Here is an 18,792-nt window from a genome sequence, read left to right as displayed (position 1 = left end):
AATTCATTATTATTATCATCATTATTATTAGCAAAGAAAATCTTAAGAGCATACTGCACATGGTGTAGCTAAGGACTAATTTATAAAACTTGTTTCTATTATTCACATACGCACAGATTTCCATGTTATACTGAACAATGGGGTCAATATATAAAATCTATTACAGTGCTTTTGTTAGGGAAAAAAAAAAAAGTTTAAAAGTCAGTGCTCAAAAGGTACCTCCCAACAAGATGCCCCACCCCAGCAAGTCTGACCTCTCCAGTTATTTCAATAGATAGTTCCTCCTAACCTCAACATCCCAGGAACCCTTCCATGGACAGGATTTCAGTTTGTCTAAGCTTTCACTCATTTTTATTGAACAATATATATTTAGTGCATGCTACTTACCCCTTAACATGCAGCATCTAAAAATGAACAAAATATTCCAGGTCTAATCAAAATAATTACAGCCTACATTCTGCACGAAATATTTTACATATTCACTTAAAAACTTTCTTTGAGATGCAGGTAGTGATTCCTCTAAGTCATATAAGGATGCAGAGCTCACGAGAAAGACTTGACCTGGAGAAAGATGTGCATTAACAGATTATGATAGTAGGCAAAGCTTTGGATGATGCAAAAGTAGGGTTAAGAATCAAATGCTGAGGTAGAACCCTGGGAAACAGGAAAAACTGAAGGGATAGTCGGAAGACAAGAAGTTTGCAAAGAACAGAAGAAGTAGAACAAAGAGCTATAAATATGTCAAGAAAGATTTTCAAACACAGTATGGTTGGTCAACAATGTCAAAAATAAGACAAGAGAAAATGTGTTCAATAATTTAACAACAGGCCTTCTTCTATTACCTGAAAAAGAACAATTTCAGTTGAATGGGAGACAGGAAGTCAACATGTCTTGTAATGAGAAATAAAACAGCATCTACCTCTTTTTACTAAAGCTTTACATTGAAAAGACCAAGACTGCATTGTTTCAGAACTCTTTCAAGGAGCTTATTATAATTAAGTACACTTGACTTTCATTTCCAACAAATTTCATGTTGTTTGTTTCAAACAACTTTGTATCTAACAAGACAATCTATTATGTATGGCTTACTAGATTTCCCTACAAATTTCCATGAAATCTGTAAATCTGACCAGCAATCCTCGTCTTCATCATAAAAATCACTGGCAGATACATTTCGGATAACAGAGACCAAGGTTAAAATTTCAGTAGCAAATACCAACACGGACTTCCTTTTTTCCCCCAAAGTTGCTATAAAGATACAATGAAAGCTTTATCAAATACTTTGCCAAAATCCTATGTCTGGTTATCCTCTAAAGAAGGGCACTTTAAATGACTTTCTCCACAAATGGAGACAAATGAAGGAGGCACAGACTACATCTTACATGGATCAGGTAGGACTTATTTTAGGGCACCCTGAGCCACTAAAGAGACAACAGACACAAGAAGCAAATAACTTGCTCAGTGTCAAACTAGGACTGGGACTTGCGACTAGAGCAAGTTTCTTTCCAGCCGTTACTCCTTTCAGAAAAAAAGGGAAGGGGAAAAAAAAAAAACAGTATCAGGTATCTGGTTTGTTAAAATTCCAGTCATTATAGACCTAGGACAACCTCCTACAAAGTCTGTACTTTTCAGTACATACCAAAGTTTCAAGAATACATCTGGCACGTCAAGAGACTCAACTGAAGACAACAATTTTGATCATTCAATGGTCCTTTGAACTGTTGACTTCAACTCCTTTGTGACTTGTCAACATTCTAGATGGACTCAACATTCCATTTTAAAAAACAGTGGGGAAGAAAGAAGACAGACATCAGCAGTTACCACCTCACTTTCTACATGCTTCCACTTCCCCACTTTTTCTTTTATAAATGAAACAGTAAAGGAACATGCATAGAATTTAACTAATTGCTTTCAAGTTTCTGACTGAAAACTATCTCCAGTGATCAAATTATCCCCTAATACAATAGTGTAGTTCTGGTTCAAAATGGGTACTCTGCAGGAGGGGAATTTGAGAAGGAACAGGGTGTGAAGAGGAATTTACCTTTTCTAAGGGATAATACAGGACAGCAGTTATGACTGTAGGCTCTGGAACCAGATGGCCTGGCTTCAAATCCCTGCTCTGGGATTAATTAGATGAATAACCCTGAGCAAGTTACTTAACTTTTGTAGTGCCTCAGTTTTCTTATCAGACAAACCTAAAATAACAGTACTTACTCCACAGGGTTACTACAAGGATTAAATTAATAAATATTTTAAAAATGTAAATATTTGTAATACTTCTAGAACAGTATTTGACACACAGTAAGTATGCAAGAAATATTATCTATTATCAATATTTTCTAATTCAACATGCAATGTCTTTACAAAGAAAGAATAAACTATATTTTAATGAAAGTACAAAATTAAAATATAAACTATCCTGCTGTGTTACTTAGCAAAAGCACCTCAACTATTAAGTTATAGTCAGTTTCACGTATAATGCCAACGTTTTACATATGATTTCTAAACTAGCATATGATCAATGTTTGAGGCATGTACTTTCACCTCTAACCTGCCAGACAGACAGACCATAAACATGGCAGGTTGATATGATTTTATAAGAACTGAACAGTCACATTAAAATTCAGTCAGCTGAAAAAAAGAATGTTTCACTTGGTCTAATTCCAACATAGTGTCACTAAACTATGGAGAATAAGAGACAGGGAGGGAGGGAGGGAGAAACAGAAAATGAGAGAGAGGAAGAGAGGAAGAAAGTGAGACAGATGTAGGGAGGAAGGAAAGAAAGGGAGAAAAGAAAAAATAAAAATTTAAAAACATTAAAATCTAGTTTAAATAAAGGCAGGAGCCTTGGGGGAAAAAATTTATAAAACATCAACAGGAAAACACAGAATTTGAAGATGGATTCAGATTTGGTTTAGAAATCGTTAGGGTTTTTTAGCACTGCCTAGAGCATTTCCAATGTCCACAATGCTGTATTTACCTGAAACTGCTTTCATTGATCAAAAAAATTCATATATTTATTGCAAAAACATGAGAATATGTCATAAATGAACTAATTTCTGTACTTCTACAAGCAGTAATGAACATGAGCTTTATTTTGGAGACCAGAAAGCACATACCAGAAAGAAAGGAGGGAGATATCTTACTTTCTGACTTAATCTACAAATGAAATTATATGATGCCTGAAATTGTATGAAATTATATGATGGGTAGGGAAATTATCCCAGAGTGAAGGGTAATATAAATGAAACAGACCGGCCATATGCTGGTAACTGTCAAAAGTGGGTGGGCATACGTTACATTACTGTTCTCTCTACTTCCGAATATATTTAAAATTTTCCATAATAAAAAGTCTAAAAAAGAAAAACACTTGTCTATAACAAACAATAGTACATACTTTCTTCCAAAAAACACACTCCAATATATAATCAAATACAGTAAAAACCTTGCTTTTAAAAAAAATCTACTAAAAAGGGGTCCTTAAGAAACAGCCACATTATCCTTCACTGCTATCATGTGTGCTGCACAGAGCAAGAAACACACAGATCACAGATCTCTAGGAAGCTCTAGAATCCACACTCCAGTCTTTCAATTTAAGCTTGCAGCACTGGGGATGAAAGTAAACTGGCCTCAATTAGGAGAAAAGTTGGGAGTCACATGTGCACTACACATGCTGCCCACATCTATGACTCTTCACTGCAGTTGCAGGAGTTAAGAATATCTTCAAGATACCTTTATTTTTCTGTTTGCGGGTGGGAGGGATATGGGGGAAGGACTAATGTATTCACATTCCCATATGTGCATAATTTAAAACAGACAATCTTGGCATTAAGGAAATTAAGATGCAGGCTTTATTGATGTTGATCTTAATGGCCAAGATCCAAAAATATTTCTGGTTACAAGTTCATGGATAAACTCTTGATTCCTTTGTCAGTACAAAGATCCAACTCGTTACTACGCTCTTTAACCTTTCTCACACATTTTTTATTCATTGTATTAAAAAAAACAAAAAGTTTTCCTTTTTCTCGTTAACAGAAATGAATTAAAGATAATTTTTCAACGAAGATGTGTTCATTTAACAGCTGTTTTACAAGAGTTAAAAGCAATTAAATAGAGCATACTAAGGAAAAGTCAAAGATTATCATAATAAAAATGGGCTTCAAAAAGAAGGCTGAATATGCACCACTGTTTAGCATATGACCACTGCCACACTTGCTTTTCAAATACTTGTGAAGAAGACATTTGGAACTATTTCTCAATAATCCCATAGGACTTCTAATTCCTTGTTTTTTCAAGAGTACTTCAAAATGCTGACACATTTACTAAACCATTTTTGGAAAACCTAGCTCTCTCTACATTCAGGGTTCAAGAAACAAATATAAGAAAGCTACAGGACAGCTCTCTAGCTACAAAACTTGGCAGGCTTCCTGAGTTCTCCAAGAAAACTTCCATTGGTATCTCCAAGAGAGCACACTGTGTAGAGAGAACAACTCTGCGCAAGGAGACTTTGACCATGCCTGAAGCTGGATTATTAAATTGCTGAATGACTTTGGGTAAGTTTAACCTCTTCCTGACTCACTTTTCTTACCTGTAAGACCTATGATATCAAATTGTTTTAAGAATCAAATGAGGGAGGCTGGATGGCTCAGTTGATTAGACCTCAAGCTCTGAACAACAGGATTGCCTGTTCAATTCCCACATGGGCCAGTGAGCTGCACCCTCCACAACTAGACTGAAGACAACGAGCTGCTGCTGAGCTTCCGGAGGGGCAGCCGGATGGCTCAGTTGGTTGAAGCTCACACTCTCAACAAGGTTGCCGTTTCAATTCCTGCATGGGATGGTGGGCTGCGCCTCCTGCAACTAAAGATTAAAAACGGCGATTGGACTTGAAGCTGAGCTGCGCCCTCCACAACTAGATTGAAGGACAGTGACTTGGAGCTGATGGGCCATGGAGAAACACACTGTTCTCCAATATTCCCCAATAAAATTTTTTTAAAAAGTTTAAAGTCATTTAAAGCAAATGGCTTAGAGGAAAAAAAAGCAAATGAGAAAATGTTCTAAGAATTTACTTTGAAAAGATTTTTAAAAACTTGATAAATTAAAACATAATTTTATAAAAAACAAGAAAGAATACCCTTAGAAATTTATGCCACAGTCACCATACCCAGTTTTATGCTGTTATCTACTAGGAGAAAGAAAAAATGTATCAATGCACCTTGATTAAGGAAATCACATTTTGAAACTTCCCAACATTTCTCAAACTTTATTCACAATCCTTTATAATTTCTGCCAAATCAAAAGAACCACTGAATTATTACTTATTTATCTTTAAATCAAGTCACTTAAAAAATACCTACTTTAGCCTTACGCTAAGTAATATCAATGAAATGGTAGTTTTGAAGTACCGGTATATTTTTCTGATGCACACTGACATATACGTATATTTAACCACTCTAAGAAAAAGATTCATATGCGTACCACTTCAAATCATTTTAACATATCCCACACTTTGAGGAAACAGTGTCCTGTTCTATTGCCTGCAATACCTTCTACATTAATGAATAGAGTATTTGAATTTCTAAATCTCTAAAACCCACTGGGAAACTTAACCAACACTAGCCACATGCATGCATGAGCCTTCAGATTTTCCTGGAACTTCCTCAGACCTCACAGCCACCACCTTATTCAGAAACTCTATTTTTATTTCATTTTCCCCAAACCCTATACACAAAATTCCCTAAAGGTGTGTCTTCACATTAGTGTAATTCCCATTCCCTATTTATGCCCTCGTATTACAATTTTTCACCCTAAAATTATTTAATAGAATCCACCTGACTTCCACGTTTCCTCCAATCATCAAATCAATATCAAAGAATATTTAAATTTATGTATGCAAACCATGCATTATCTAAAGATAAATTAAGATATTCAGTAAACTCTAAAATAAGGTGGCCATTTCTAATACACATTCACCAAATTTATTCTTATTGTGTATTTTTAAATTTAGTTTGAGTATATATTATATGATTTGTAAGTTTCTGTACTGAATTAATCCTTGAAATATCACAGGAAAAAAATATAATACATTTACTGATCTCTTCCTAGGAAGCACCTTCTGTTCAATGACTTATCAGTCATCAACTCCCATGCACTCTAGATGTTGACTAAATCTCCTGACTTTTCTCGCTATATATACACATAACTGAATTTCATCTAAGCATCTGGCATAAAAAAAAGGACCATTTTATTATGGCTGAGGTCCTTACCACAGTAATCTTGGGAATTTTATTTTTATCCATTTAAAACCCTAAAATCAGTGGATTGAACCTGAGTTAATTTCTGCTTCTTCCTAAAACCACATTAAAATGACAATAAGGAATTTTAGAAAAAGAAAAAGGTACAAATCCACAAAAAACAGAAACAAACATTAAAAAAAAAAAAAAACAGGAACAGGCCAGCAGATAAGACATATCAACAGAATTTTATAAGATGGAAAACAGATGTAGAGTAACTCATTTAGCAGAGCAAAGGAAGCTGAAACCTGAATTCCTGTTTTGGTGGGACCTACTAGAAACAATGCCATTGAGGGCTGAGGTGAGAGAGCTGAAAACAGGAGACCAGTTGTAAGCAAATAAAAGGGACATTTGAACTCCTCCTTTCCCTAACTCTCTCCCTTCTCTCTGTCTCTCTCTGTCTCTCTCTGTCTCTCTCTCAACCTCTCCCCCATATCCTTTGCAGCCAAAAGACAGGAGGTTCATTCTCTAGAGAAGCTGAAGGAAAACCGGCTCTAGGATCAGGGAACCCAGACACAGAGGGCAAATGTGAGGCACTATACCAAAAACAAGGAGGTCCAATACTCAGTCAACAAACATTTAAAGAGTGTGCTAGGCACTGTTTTAGGTACTGGAAATAATGGGGTAAACAAAACAGACAAAAATATTTGCATTGATGCATCTTATATTCCAGTGAGGGGCCAATCAATAAACAAAAAGTAAAATATGTAGTGGATCATATGACAATAATACATACTATAAAAGAAAGACAAGACAAGGAAGAGATTTAGAGTGTGCTAGGGTAGGGGTGGGACTACGGCTGTACAGTAGTTTCAAATACGTGATCATGGGAAGCACAGCTCTCAGGGAGTTAACCGTGCAAGTATATGAGGGAAGAGCATTTCAGACAGATGGAAAACAAGTACAAAGGTTCATCAAGTAGGGCACAATTGGAGATATTACATACATGAAAAAAGAAAATGATATTATCAAAAAGAAAATTCAGTGACCCAGTACCAGCTTAGAAAATAGAAAAACAAACAAAAAAAAAATCAGTAGAGAAGTTAGAAGAAACATTGAAGAAATTTCCCAAAAAGCAGAACAAAAAGAGAAAGAGATAGTATCAGAGAAAGAAACGTTGACAAATTGGTGCATCAATCTAGGAAATTCAACATCCAAATAACAGGAGTTCCAGAAAGATCAGAGAACATAGAGGGAGAAATTATCATAGAAGTATATTTCTGAAAGACAAGAATTTCCAAGCTGAAAGGGCCCACTGAATAAGTGTCGGACACAATGAATGAAAAACTTCCCATACCAGTAGTTATACCATCATGAAATTTCAAAACACCAAGTTCAAAGAGAAAATCCTGAAAACTTCTGAAGAGAAAAAACCAGACACACATACAAAAGCGGAAATTAGAATTGTGTCAGTCTTTTCAATAGCAATGAATACGTTATGCGTTCAAAATTCAGAGGGAAAGTAATAACTAACTTAGAATTCTATACCCAGCCAAACTATAAAAACATTCAAATTGAGAGTACAGAGAGGCATTTTAAGAGTAGGGAAAGTTTCTTTTAGACATGCAACATCCCAAGAAATTCACCTTGGGAATTTGTGCTGTCTAGGGAAACTATTGGAGGATGTTCCTGTGTAAAGAGTTAAAAAAGGGACATGGAGCCCAGGAACCTGGAAGCCCAAGAAGAGACACAAAGGGAATTCCCAGAATACAGATACACAGCAGCTCTAGAAATAAAATAGACCAGGAGGATGGAAGGCTCAAAAAGATGTCTCCAAGAAAAAAAGAAAATGGCTGTTAATATAGCGTTCAACATAGTTTTAGGGCTAATTTAAGAATGGTTAACAAAGAAAACTATGAAATTGAGAAATAAGACAACTTCAGAATGAAACAAAAAGTTGTAAAAGAAAGTATATGTAATCAATGCACTTTATATGGCTTAGGTGCTGCATATATGTTGTAGAGTGAGAGAAGCATGTGGGTCTGTGTATGGGAAGAGGGAGTTGGTACAGGGGGCTACTCCAGCCCAGGTAGAAAGCCAATAGCTATTATCTAAAATGGAAAAATAAAAAAACAAGAAAATTGTGTTATTGGGACAAAATACACCAGATAATAAAACCAAAAGAACTGAAAAGTGGTTGCCTTTGGGAAGCAGAAATCTGTCAGAAGCAGAAAAGTGGTTGCCTTTGGGAAGCAGAAAGGAACTAGGGCAAGGATCTACCGCTTTTCCTTATAATCCCTATAGTATTACCTATATTACAAGCACCCTAGGGGATGCCATTTGCACTGTAAATAAAATAGCAAAAGGTGTAAAACCACTTGAAAGACAAAAAGAAGGGGCACATTTTATGTTGATGTGTTTTATACTCTGGTATACTTTTCTTATGTTGAAACATCAGACTAGACACAGTCTACTAGTTTTACGAACATGAAAAACAAGATAAAAGGTACTCCCAATTTCAGCATGATTCCAGCATCACACAATAAAAAAAAGTAGTACTAAGTTGGCTTAATAATCATACCTTTAAAAAAAAAAAAGCTAGGATGCAGAAAACCAGTTAAGAAAGCAAGCTTGTCTTTTATAAAAGTCAGAAACTATAGATGCCAACTAATTCCTAAAAATTCCAAGTTCTACACAATAATAGCATCAAGCAATTAAAAGCAATAACTGGACCTTTCTAGCAGAAGAAACCGAATTTTTTAGCAGCACACAAGCTGGGTGCTCTTGAGCAAATTATTCAATGGTTAAGCTTCAATTTTTCATCTGTAAAATGAACCACATACCAACTTCAAGGTGTTGCTGCAAGAAGGATCGGGGACATTAACATGTTAAGCACCAACTACAGTACTTGGCTTACAGTCTGTGCTTCAAAAATAGTTATCTGTCTTCTTTTTTCACAAGTTTACTGATTATCAGTGTTCCTGGTCTTACTGAATTATTTAAAATGGAACCTACAACAAAGCCAACCCACTAGCATGAAATGCATTTTTCCAGTACAGATTAAGCAGAGGACAAAGCAGCTGATGTGAGGGCATCTGAAGCCTGATGATGGCAGGAAGCAAAGAAAGCAAGAAGCATCAAATAGAAAAATAGAAGCCTACACCTGTGGAGGAATAGGGAGTGGCGGGGGGGATTAGACCAACTCTCTAGATCCAACTACCAATTTTAAAGAAAATACAACAGAGGACAGAGGAACAGGTTTACTACACAACAGGGTTGAAGTTAACAAAATTAAGACTGTGGGAAACCTATACAGAACCACGGATCAAGTTTCTTCAACAAATAAATTGCAAAGAAAAATGAGATAAAATAGAAACTCTAGCTTATTAGTCTTTAAAGATATATCAACCAACAATAATGCGTAGATCTTAACTGGATCTTGATTCAAACTAATTTTTTCAAAAATTGATATTTGAGATACAGAGAACATATTGGTGGTTTCCAGAGGTGAAGGGTCTGGAGTGGGCAAAATGGGTAAAGGGGACCAAAAGGTACAGATTTCCAGTTACAAAATAATAAGTAAGTCCTGGGGATATAATATACAGCCCCTAACTAGAGTTAATAAACTCTATTGTATATTTGAAATCCACTAAGAGAAAAGACCTTCAAAGTTCTCATCACAAGAAAAAAACCCAAAAACTGTGTGATGATAAAGGTTAACTAGGTTTATTGTGGTAATCATTGCAGTATATACAAATATCAAATCATTATGTTGCATACCTGAAACCAACATGACGTTATATGTCAAGTATACCTCAATTAAAAAAAAAATGATTAGTTGAGATAATTGTTTGAATATCCACAATTAGATATTTGACAATATTAAGACTAATTACAGTATTCCAGTTATGTTTACAAGAGTTCTTTTCTACTAAGGATACATACTAAAATATTAAATGATGAAATGAAAAGTCTTTTTAAAAAGCGAAATAAAATACAAATGAGGTACAACTATGGGCTGCTGAAGTATAACACTAGGCTTCAAAGAACAAGCAATCTATTTATGGACAATGAAATGAGTCATTAAGTCTAGGAGGAAACTAGAAAGAGCATTCTTTCCACATGTTATTAAGAGCCTACTGTGTGCTGGGCACTGATAAATGGGCTCCATAAACTATGACTGATAGTGACCTAAAGGTCAGTCTTCACAAAGAGAGGAGCGGAAATGACTGCTGGACCAACAGGTAGAAAAAGTCCCACTGCCAGGAACCCCTACTTTAAAGCCATAGAGACCTAAGTCTTTTTGCATCTTTCAGTTGGTATTTAGTAAAAGAGGTGCAAATTCAACAGATATCTAACGCAAATAAATAAAAAGGTCTACAGGTAAAACAAAAGGAAAAGGGAGAGACTCTGGCAAAGCAGGGAGAGAATAACTTGTGCAAGATGGGGTAGTGACTACTGAGGTCTAGCTGATGGTTGGTGAAATGGAGGTCCATGGGCCCAGTGTTTCCCAAGCGGGCCCAAGATGCTCCAATTTTTCCAGAGAAGCCTAAAATAAAGATGTTTATGTGAAACCTCTTGATTTCTTAATTTGGCAACTAATTTAGAGTGAAAACACTATGTTGAAGGAAAATACATCTGCAGGTATATTTCACATACAAAAATATGTACTAGATGTATAAAGGTCACGTTTTAATGCCACATGAAGAGATTTAAACTCTATCAATAAAAATTCTGCTCACAGCTTTCTTTCAGCAAGCTTACTGAAGTTATAGAGAGAGGAAAGTATAACATAGCAGATGCGCACATATTTTACACTCAGAATCAGTTACCTCTGGCAACATAACAAAAAAGGCTACAGTCTCCCTGTGTGGAGAGGTTGTTCTATGATGCGACCACTGTGGGATCAGCTAGCTAGATCCAGGCCAGAACAGCGATTGCTTCCTGTAAATCCCCTCAGAGACTGTCTGATCAACCCCTCCCAACGCTCCACTGCTCGCTTGTTCCTGGAACAGGTCCTTGCCCTGTCCCGGGCAAGCATGTAAGGTGTTTTCCCTTTATCTGTGGCGGGTCACACACCAGTAACCCATCCATCCTGCCATCTTCTATCTAATTCTTTAGCACCTGCCATGCAACAGAGGATATCCATGCCATCCTGCATCAGCCCAAGACACACCTTGTATATAAATTCCCTTAATAAACTCTTGGTGTAATGCTGGAGTTGTCAGCATCTTTCTTCGGTCTCTCAGCACAGGGAAATTTTATGAACACCCTATATTATTGAAACTAGATCCAAACAGCTTTGCTATATATATATGTATGTATGTATGTATGTATATGTGTACATATATACATATGTACATATATACGTGTGTGTGTATATGTATATACATATATATATACACGCTCTTTTGTATGCTACCAAAAGAGGTGGAAAGTTTCTTAGGACAAAGTTTTCTAAAAGTTCAAAAATTCTAGAGATACTATATTGAAATTGTTCAAAAGTGGTCTCAAGTTGTGATCGCCACAGGAAATTAGTTTCATAGCAGGGATTGTTCTTCCACAAGGATAATTATTCCTGACCACTGCAAAAAAATTGCTTACCACATATTCACAATCAACCCACTGGGATTTTTCTTAACAATTTTCCCAGATGCCAGGCACCGTGTGAAGCACTTTATAAGCACCAGCTGATTTAACCCTCATATAACTCTGTGAGGTAGGTTATAATTATTAACACCATACTAAAGATAAGGAAACTGAGGCTTTGAGAAATAATTTACCCAGGGTTACACGGGCGTATGTGTCAGTCTAATCAGCACCTAATAGTGTGGACTTGTTACTGATCCCTTCTAATTAAGATTTCCATCAAAGAAATTTGTGAGGAAATAAAAAGCCCATTTGTTATATTCACAGGTAAGACTATAAGAGGCCAAGATTATATCAGAACTCAGTTTAAACTTGGCAAATGGGTAAAAGTGGACAACTAAAAGAATTTGATTGAATGGAAATATGGGCAGGGCGAATCAGTGATGAAAGTGCAATAGGGCAACAAAAAAAAAAACAAAAACCACTTAAGATTTTGATTTTCTAATCCCAAAAATAAGAACTGAACTAGATAAACAGGTTTCAATCTTTCCTGTTTCCCAAAACCCTTTCAAAAATTGCTCCCAAAAATCTCTCTCTCAATCTCCCCCCCACACACACATACACACACCAATTTGCGTACAGTCTCAGGCAGTTGGTGAACCCCTGAGGCCCACCCTAGGCAACACCTTCCCCACTAGCCCCGCTCCCCACCCCAGGTGGAGTCTGAACTAAATGATTTCCACACTCCCTTTTGGTCCTCTAGGTAGATGAATCTAAGGTGAAAAACAAGTATCCTGTTTGGGCAAAAAGGAAAAAGAACCTAAAAATTATGGCAGAGTGTAAATTACATTTTAATTTAATGTCTGCAAGGAAGTGTACTTATATTGGTAGAACACAGGAAACTAAAAATATGATTAAACTCAGCACTGTTGTTATCATGGTGGTGAGTCCAGCTCAACAAGAGGTCAAAAAACCTGAATTTGGGGCTTGCAAAAGATGAGAGTTGGGTAATCAGACCTACATGAAAAAAATTTTAAATCACAATTACCTTGGAAAAAGGTAATTAGAGAGTCATAAGTCTTTTAAGTATTTGAAAATTCTTTCATGGAGGAGATAGTGAGGCCATAAAAAGAGCAAAACAAAAGGAAACTGGGTTTTCCATTATAGCATGACAGATTTCGTTTAGATACAATGAACTTCCCTACCTGACCTAGATGATAAGGCTCCACAGATGAACAGTGACAAATTCACTTTGGAACCTTTTCCACGCCCTCTGGTTCTTAAACTGGAAAGAACTAAAACCATCCCCATGACATGGAACTTAGTTACATACGCAAAATGTCAGCTTGGCTACCTAAAGGAAAAACCTTACTTAAAATAATTCTCAGAGTGAATAAAAAATAATTCTTATTCCTCAAATTGATTCCATATTACTAAAAAGATCATTTGGGAGGCAATCTATATATTTACACCTTTATGACTCTAATATGCCAAAGTGGAAAAAATACCAAAGTGCAGAGAAGTGTATGTGAAATGAAAACATATTTACATTTTTAAAGTAACTGAGAATATGAAATTAGCCCAATTTTAATCTCTGGGGGAAAAAACACAGAAGGAGTATGAATGCACTCATAGGCCACATGAGTTCTATCCCTACACTAAGGGGTAAGAGACATTACATTAAAAATAAGAATTTTGAAAAAAAAATCACTAAAATTCTCATTACAATAAATACTATCCCAAACATTAGGTATTTAGGGAAATATATATATTACAGATTATCTACCCTTCTAGACATGAAAAGCACATATCCAAGAAACCCACACAGATCTCAAGCCAACAACAAAAACAGGGGAAACATTCAGTAGAAACAAAAGCAAATCCCCTATATGAAATACTACATATATGACATTTCTACGAATAAGAAATAGTACCAGGTTCTACAAAGTCAACTCCAACTTTCAAAGAATCTTCACTAAAAGCCTTCCAACATATTATATAAAAGTTCAACAAATTGATTCATCAAATTTATTAACGACAATGTTACAGGTGCTTCACATCACAAATAAATGTACTTTTTAAAGTGTGTATGTCTGTGTATTTTGTATGAGAGAAGGTTCCCTCACTCATATTTCCTCTCTCATACAAAATATACAAACATACACTTTACTTAAAAAAAAAAATTTAAAAACATTGGTTACCACTATCAGTTATTTCTTGCTAATATTAGAGATGATTTCTTTCTTTACTTTTTGGCTTACCTATAACTTCTAAATACCTATATTATTTATACTTGGAGGCCATTCCCTGTAGTTAATGACACCAGACTTTGACTCCATTTTAGATTTTAGTCTGAGGCACGGCCTTGTCAAAGAATGATAGAAATCCTAAGAATATCAAGTTGCTGGTTTGTGCCAAAACATGGCATTCCCAAAGGATGCGCTGTCTGGAATCTGGAGGAATCATCTACAAGTCTTCTATTAACTCAGGCCTTCCAAAGAGGTTGGTAATGTTTGTATGTTGGGGGTGGGTGGGGGGGTGGAGGAGGGCAAGGGCTGAAAATGGATTTGCTGACTCCTAAAGGTCTAGCCCTGAGATTCCAAGATTCTATAAAAGGGCAGTAAATTAAGGTTTGGCTAGTATTTGCTGACTACTGAAGCCAGCATAAACATTTGCTTGAGGCTTTTAAATCTGTAAGGGTACCCAGTGGTTAAATACAGTAATTCTGAATCTGAAAAAGCAAACAACAAGGTCACTGGAAATGTTTCTAAATGGGGAAGGGGGACAGTAGGACCATTTCCTTTGCTTTCTCCAAGTAAACAATACAGATTTTAGAAATGCAAAATTTGACTCTTAGCAGCATTGATCCCTATAAACTATTTTACTGCCTTATAAAAATACTAGAAATTCATATTTCTCAAAAAGTCCACACACAGCTTTTAAACAGGTTACTTCAGTTCAAAAAAACACAAAGGCATATACTTTCCTGTGGAAGCAGAAACAAAGTCAAATTTTCAAAAATATTTAGCATTCTGTTATATAAAATATAAACCCCACATTCCTAAATAAAATGGCAAAGATAGAACCTTTGTAATTCTCTACCACAGTAATATGAGAATAGTGATTCAGAGCAAAACCTGATGCTAAACATAACTATACAATATTACTAATTACAAAGTAATTTTACCAATAAATATTTTGGTTGAGGACTGCTTTGTCATCTTTGCAAGTATTTTTAGTTGAAAGCAAGTGGTTGGGTAGTACACGTGGATATGGTTATGATTTTTAAAAATCTATTTTTAAAATCTGGTGACTAGATAGGTTTTCTAAACTCAATTCTTTATAACTAGTAATTTCAAAAGGGTGAACCACAAGAATGTTACATTAAGAAGCAAAGGACCTAACAAGTTCACCAACTCTATCAGCACAAAACTAACTTGGAAACTTCCAAGAGCTCACAAATCTAATGATGGGCCCAGACAGTCACTACATACGAAAACTATACTAACTCTCCAAATACCGCAAGAGCTACCTGAATTTCCTTGTTTTATATTTGCATAGTTATTTTTGGGTGGACCTCTCTCCAGATTCGTCCCCTAAATCTACTAATTTGCTTTCTACTTTGAATTTCTACTTTGAATTAATATACATATGCAGTTATATCCATACCCAGTTTAATATACATAGTGAGTTGAAAACATCCCATAGCAGTTTAAAATTTTACACAACTTAGAAATCATTTTACTGAAATTTTAGCTTTGTTAAATGATTTTTATAACCGCTTTTAATCATTTTAAGCAATTCCCATCCAATTCAGATATCAAGAATTTGAGGTTGACGACAGCTCAACTCATCCATATATTTTCTCTGGAAGGTCTTTGTACACACTGTTCTAACTACTTCAACTAGAGGTAAAAGATTAAAAAACTGTTATGACTAGGTCTTTCTTAAAGAGGGATGTTTTAAAAAGGAAAGAAATTATCCTCTCCCGTTACTCTAAATGAGCAGCCTCTTGTTCTCAGCAGCCCTTCTGCACACAAGACCACTACTGACTTCAGTGGGAATTCTGCCCAAAAAAGTGAGGAAGACAGGATAGGATTAAATTAACCCTAAATCCATGCCACTGTTCCAAGCCATTCCCATGTACAGTTATCCAAAGACCTCCAAAGAGGTCTGAAGTTTGAAGTTTGATGGTAATTTTCACATTGAATTATAGGACGAATCACTCAAGCTTTGCAGGTGACACAACCATGCTCTTTTAAAGGTGTGTCAGCCTAATGGATATACTGGGTTGACCTTTATCACAATTCAAGATTGCATTGCAATGCGGCCCCATCAGTGGCTGCAACAGCAATCCAGTGATTCCTCACGGCAATGAGCCTGCAAATGGAAGCTGAATAGGATTAAGTGTCGGGCTATTTGTTTCCCAGTAAAACCTGTTCCGAACCGAGAATTCTAAATCCCAGCTCCGCGACCAAGAAATTGACTCAGTTCCCCTCAAGTGGTAAACCCAACGGGTAATGTGATAGAACGCCAACTAAAATACTAATTCTCAACACAGTAGTATAAACAGAGACTATAGAAATAATTGATTCCCGTGAGAGAAGAATAAAAACAAGGGGAAAAGTAAAGAACGCACTGAAGAAAATGGAACAATAAAGGACAAACTCTGAGAGTCATTTTGAAAGAAAAAAAGCTTAAATAACAGTAACCAGAAGAACAGGACGCCTGGTACACATATGCCATTCAGATGCAAGAAGTTCAAGAAACTGAGGGAAAGATGTGATTCGGAAAAGAGAAAAATGTGTATCCACCTTCTTTCCCATCCACCAGGGCTCTTAAAAACAGGGGCAACGGTGGTGGTGATGGGGAATTCAATGTAAGCCGTCTGGGGCCGTAGGGAGGGCTCCACACAGAGACCCTTCCCAAAAATAACAGACTAAGCCAGAGCTTTTCTAACCTCACCAAAAAAAACCTGCCTTCAGGGCAGGTTAGGGATCTTGGGAAGCATAATGACCGACGTCCCTATGACCATAATGACCCACATCCCTATGCAGACATCCCTCCCGGCTGGCTGCTGGGTACAGCGTCTCGGGCTAAGGATGTGGCCCGGGACGCCAATTCCAACTCTGCCCGCTCCGTTCTCCTCTCCTCCTCGTCCTTCTCCTGCAGCTCACCTAAACATGTTGCAAGCCCCGGCGGCAGAATAAAAGCCATCTGCGGTGAGATGGGTGGGCGTCGGAACCGTAAGGATCAGAGCCCAAAGCTTGCGGACGCAGGGCCGAACCCGCGGGGCGCCTGGGGCTGGCACGCGGCCCTCGCCCGGCTCCCCGCAGTGCCCACGCGCGCGCGGACCCCTCAGGGAGGCGCAGAGTCCCCGCCTGCGTTTCCTCTCCCAAAATCATCCTCCCGGAGGGCGCCGCCGTGTCCCGGGAGACTCCTCGCACGCCGCCGGGGACCGGAGGCGGGCGGCCGCTCCGGGACCGGCTGTCGCGCTGCGGCCCTCGCCCAGGATGGAGTCCGAGTCCTCCTCGAGCAGCGCTTCGGGGATGGGGGCGCGCGCCCCTGGGCCCACAGCACCCCGGCGGAGCTGGCACAGTCCTCATCAAGCCCCCACCTCTCCCAACTACGATGAGACTCGGCCCGGGCTCCCGGCAAGAGGGCTGAAGACGATCACAGGGGAGCGGAGAAGTGAGGATCTGGCCTGAAGCAACAGGACCCGGGCTCCGGAGAGGGAATGGGGTCCGGTAGAGATGGGGGAGAGAGGAGGGAGCTGCAGAAAATCCCAGAGCGGGCCGCCCTCCCCCACGGTGGGACCGTCCCGCCACCGCTTCCTGCCCGGGATCAGCTTCCCAGCTGCAGCCAGAGGAAAAATCTGAGCCGACCCTGCAGCTCCGCAGAGACTAGTCAGTCTATCCGGGCTCCCCTAACCGCAGGCCCGCCATTCCGCTGTCCCGCACTCCTCCTTACCCGGACACCGCACCTCCGGAGCTCGCTGGCCGCGGGAACCCGTCTCGATTCAGCCCCAGCCGCCCGGCTGCCGCTCCCGCCTCCTCCCTCCGCTAGGTTTCAAATTGAAATTCCCTGGCTGGGGCCGTCAAAGAACTCGAAGCGCCAGCCCCGCCCCCTTGCAGCGGAAGCCCCTCCCGCGCCCCTGACTGACGTGCCCCCAGCGCGGAAACCCCCTCGGTCTGCGCCACGCCCCCAGGGCCCGGCCGCGCTCCCGCGTCGGTGGGGGCGGGATTCACTGAGAGCGGTCCCCGGGTACCCTAGGGTGGGCGGGTCTCTCACCCTCAGCGCTGCTGCCTGGGATAAATAACTTCTACTAAGGCCTGGGTGCAAGGCGTTCTTACCCGGGAATCCCGACCTTAAATACCCTTTTCATCAACTTTTAAAACTTCTCCAAAGTGAATGCATTGACTAAACCTTAATTGATCACCTATTTAGTGGCAGAAGAAACTAGGCCCTGGAGACACAGAAATCATGAAAACCGATCCTGCTTTCACAGAGAGGGCATTGAAAAGGAACCATTTATTCTCCCTGTGGGGAGGACAGAAGGAATCGGGGAAACCCCCAGGAGGAGGAGCTTTTCTGCTGAACCCCAAGTGGAAGGAGGATTTCTCCAGGCGAAGCCTGAGTGCCTGGATTGCAGAGCAGGGAGGGTATGGCTGAAGAAGAGGCTGGAGACCTAGGTCAAAGCCAGTTGTGGAAAGACACACACACACACATACAAAAACACAAATAAAAAGTAAATAACCCCCTGTTCTATTCTTTTGTGTAATTATACCGCTTTCAGATTCTACTTCATTTTTTCGGAACGTTGGCATGTGGAAGGGCATGTGCAGGTCATGGCTTCCAGCATCTGCCACACACGGACCTCTTGTCCTTTGCCTCCTCCCACCTCTACTGAGGTCTTTAGTGACTCCACCTCAGCCAAAGGATTCTTTTCTTTCCTAAACATAACCTTGTC

General features: G+C 38.7%; 1 protein-coding gene across 17 annotated transcripts in view; it reads right to left on the bottom strand.

Moving 5' to 3' along the window:
- Positions 1–17,957, bottom strand: part of EPB41L2 (erythrocyte membrane protein band 4.1 like 2) — a 206,579-nt gene extending 188,622 nt beyond the window's left edge. For 13 of the 17 annotated variants that reach the window (XM_081031835.1, XM_081031847.1, XM_081031862.1 and 10 more), the window contains exon 1: positions 17,793–17,907. The gene's annotated coding sequence lies outside the window, so the exon portion shown is untranslated. Of the gene's footprint in view, positions 1–17,792 lie in introns of all 17 variants that reach the window. The other 4 variants (XM_081031848.1, XM_081031845.1, XM_081031859.1 and 1 more) reach the window with 2 other exon arrangements.
- Positions 17,958–18,792: the final 835 nt, after the last annotated feature.

Source organism: Rhinolophus hipposideros (genome assembly GCF_964194185.1).
Source record: "Rhinolophus hipposideros genome assembly, chromosome: 3".
In the NCBI taxonomy this organism is placed as follows: domain Eukaryota; kingdom Metazoa; phylum Chordata; class Mammalia; order Chiroptera; family Rhinolophidae; genus Rhinolophus; species Rhinolophus hipposideros.
This window is presented reverse-complemented; position numbering and strand designations above follow the sequence as displayed.